Genomic DNA, 3,834 nt, shown 5'->3' with positions numbered 1-3,834 from the left:
CATCACTGAAAGTTTGTGCTTTATCCAGTATAATTCAAAATGCTCATAAAATTAAGGGGCCGGAGAGATGACTTAGTAAAGAACAATTGCTGCTCTTCCAGAGAACCCAGATTCAGTTCCCTGCACCCACATGGGGTCTCACTGTGGCTGTATATGACGTAATGTACAGATACATATGCACATAGTAAAAAAAAATCTTTTAAAAAAAATGCATGAAGAGCCAGGTGATGGTGGCGCACACCTTTAATCCCAGCACTCGGGAGGCAGAGGCAGGCGGATCTCTGAGTTCGAGACCAGCCTGGTCTACAAGAGCTAGTTCCAGGACAGGCTCCAAAGCCACAGAGAAACCCTGTCTCGAAAAACCAAACAAGCAAACAAACAAAAAAGCATGAATTTAAGAAATCTTTCATGGTGAAATCTTTATGTTGGAATAATCCATTTGTTTCTTACAGATTCAGTACAAGTGTCTGGAAAATGTGAGCTTGGCTGTATATAGTGCACCTGGTACATGCATACGAAGAACTTAGTAACACAAGTGAATAGAAGAGCAATATTAGAGAATGTTAAATCCAAGGAGCATCATGGAAACCATATGTAGGATTAGTTTGCTCAGTGAGTAAGCACTGGAGTTGTTCCTAATGTGAGACTGTCTTAGCATCCTAAGGTTACATTCTCAATAGAAATAAAATACTGACATCATACATATTTAGGTATCATTTTCATTACTTGTTACAGGAATTAACCATAGTTTTGAAGTTTAATCTCAAATCCAGGCCATCCAGGTGACTGAGCAGGTAAACCTAACTTGAGTTTGAACCCCAAAACCCAAGGGGGAGCTCCTGAAAGCTTCTTCTGACCTTGTGTCTGCCAGCCTGAACTTCCGCACATACACATTATACAATTAACAATTTTTTTTAGAAGTCTACAGAGTTCCAGGACAGGCTCCAAAGCTACACAGAGAAACCCTGTCTCAAAAAACAAAGCAAAGAACAAGTCTGCCTGGCCATAGAGGAGGTGAGACTACAGCTGGTTGGTTCAACCTAAGGTCCACTGCATAGGAACTCCTACTCAAGAGGAGCAAAATGAACGTTACATTCTTGAGTGTTTCAACTCTGCACATATCCCAAAGAGGTGCAGCTACCATTGTCAACAGACCTGGTGACAAGAGTTCTGTTTAAAGCATACCACCTGTGCATGATTTCATAAACCTATCAGGCCTTGGGAAATTTGAGTTCAGAGCTGGTTTGTAGATCCCAAGATCGTGTCTCAGAAAGCAAATCCTTCTGGCTGGGATTAAAGGTATGTATCATTCCTTGCTTAAACCTGCATACATTTGTAGAGTTTAAGTGTATTTAAATACTTATGTTGCAATAATTTTTTCTATTTTTGCCTTCACAGTGTAATCATCCTTCAAGAAAAGTAGTTCCAAGATTTTGGAAGTTTGTACTTAATGCCTCACAATTCAACAGTTCTTAATTCCTCCACACAAATGTTTTCACATGCTTGTCCAAAAGAAAATGCAGTTTAGGCAGAAACATTCTTTTTTTAAAAAAAATATTTATTATGTATACAATATTCTGTCTGTGTGTATGCCTGAAGGCCAGAAGAGGGTGCCAGACCTCTTTACAGATGGTTGTGAGCCACCATGTGGTTGCTGGGAATTGAACTCAGGACCTTTGGAAGAGCAGGCAATGCTCTTAACCACTGAGCCATCTCTCCAGCCCAGGCAGAAACATTCTTTAGAAAAAGAAAATAATAATGATAAAGGCAAAGAATGATTCCCCACTCCTTGATCCACATAGGGAACCCTAGACCAGTGTCAAATTGGTATTTGAAGAAGATAGAATATCATTCAACAAGAAAATTGAGTAACTGACAGTAAAACCTGACTCTGTCAGTACTGATAATACTTACTGTAAGTGATCCTTAGTAACAAGCACTGGTTGCTATGATGCCCAGTGCCGGGGTTGGTGGGCACATTATAATACATACATGGACACTTCCTTTCTGACCTCAAAGATACTCAATGCTGCATTGTTACTGCTCCTAATTACATATGGTAAAAGATTTATATTTCCCTTTCAGAATATGGTACTGAAAATGCAGAAGATATGTCACATTTTCAAAATAACTTTTTTGACTTCTGGAGCAAAAGTCTTAAATTGTAGCCCAGGTTAGCCTCAAACTTGGGCATCCATCTGCATTTGCTAGTACTTTTTTAAAAATAGTTTACTTTTTATGTGTATGGAGGATATGTATATATAAGTGCTGATGCTGGAGGATGTCAGAGTTCTCCCCGGAATTTAAGGTACTATGAGACCCAAACTCCAGCCCACTGCTGGAACAGCATTCACTCTTACCCAGTGGACCATCTTGCCAGCTCCTTGAGATCCTACTTTTATTTTTTACTTTTAGTTCATTCAGTCTATATGGTACTACTTTTTTTTTTTTTTTTTTTTTTGGTTTTTCGAGACAGGGTTTCTCTGTGGTTTTGGAGCCTGTCCTGGAACTAGCTCTTGTAAACCAGGCTGGTCTCGAACTCCCAGAGATCCGCCTGCCTCTGCCTCCCAAGTGCTGGGATTAAAGGCGTGCGCCACCACCGCCCGGCCCTATATGGTACTACTTTTTTTTTCTTCTTGAACCTACTTCCACACAGTCTCAAATTGACAGATCTCAATTTGCCCAGATTATAATTTAGAATCTTGTTTCAGCCTTGCAGGAGATGGAATTACAGGCTGCTGTACCATTTTAAAAATACTTACGTGGCAACACCTGGGGGGAAGATGTGGTGGATCTCTAAATTCAAGGCCAGCTTCATCTACACAGAGAGTCCCAAAACTGCCAGAGCTGCATAACCTTAAACAATTTTTTAAAAATCTAGGAACAAAGCCAGGCAGCAGTGGCACACACCTTTAATCCCAGCACTTTGGAGGCAGAAGCAGGCAGATCTCTGTGAGTTTGAAACCAGTCTGGTCTACAAGAGCTAGTTCCAGGACAAACTCTAAAGCTGCAGAGAAACCCTGTCTCAAAAAAAAAAAAAAAAAAAAAAAAAATGGCCAGGAAATTGTAGTCTGTTAATTGGAAACTAATAGAGGTAGAAAGATTACTTTGAAGATCTATAAAACCCTCTACAAAAACTGATTGCAATAGCAAAGCTGTTTTGATTTCTAGCCCCTTTCTCTTTTGCTGTAGCATGACTTGTTCACACACTAGCAAGCTGCATGTAGCAGACAGATAGTGTTGAAGTAAACATGAATAAGCCCTGTGAGGCGAGTGCAGAGTTCTGTCATTGTTTAATGCTCATGCTAAATTACAGAACTGATAAGTTGCTTAATTTTTTAATATTTGGCTTATCACATTTAATAATTTGTGAGATTTTTGTGCTAGAGCTTTTTGAGACCAGGAAATGCTATATATTTCCATCTTTTGGGCAGGATGGGAGATTCAATCCCTGATTCCCAGTGTGACAGAACTAGCTTGCAACAAGGACAAGTAGGATTAGGAGGTTGAGATACAGGCATTAGGATTATTGAGATCAGTTAAGAGCGTGTGCTCTTGCAGAGATCCCAGTGCCTATATCCAATGTCTCAAAACTGCCTGTAATTACAGTTCCAAAAGACCTGACACCCTCTTGCTTCCATGAGCCTCTGCATGCATGTGATACACACGTACTCAGCTGTAAACAAAACTAAATATGTGTTGTTTGCCATCTACTGAGTACCATGACTAAAAATAATACAGTAACAAGTATATCTTATAAAGATATGCCTGCAAAATATCTCTAGAAAGAGTAAGTGGAAAGGAGTTCTGCCCTCAATTGGTATTTGTTTTTAA

Source organism: Chionomys nivalis, chromosome 23 (genome assembly GCF_950005125.1).
Source record: "Chionomys nivalis chromosome 23, mChiNiv1.1, whole genome shotgun sequence".
Taxonomy (NCBI): domain Eukaryota; kingdom Metazoa; phylum Chordata; class Mammalia; order Rodentia; family Cricetidae; genus Chionomys; species Chionomys nivalis.
This window is presented reverse-complemented; position numbering follows the sequence as displayed.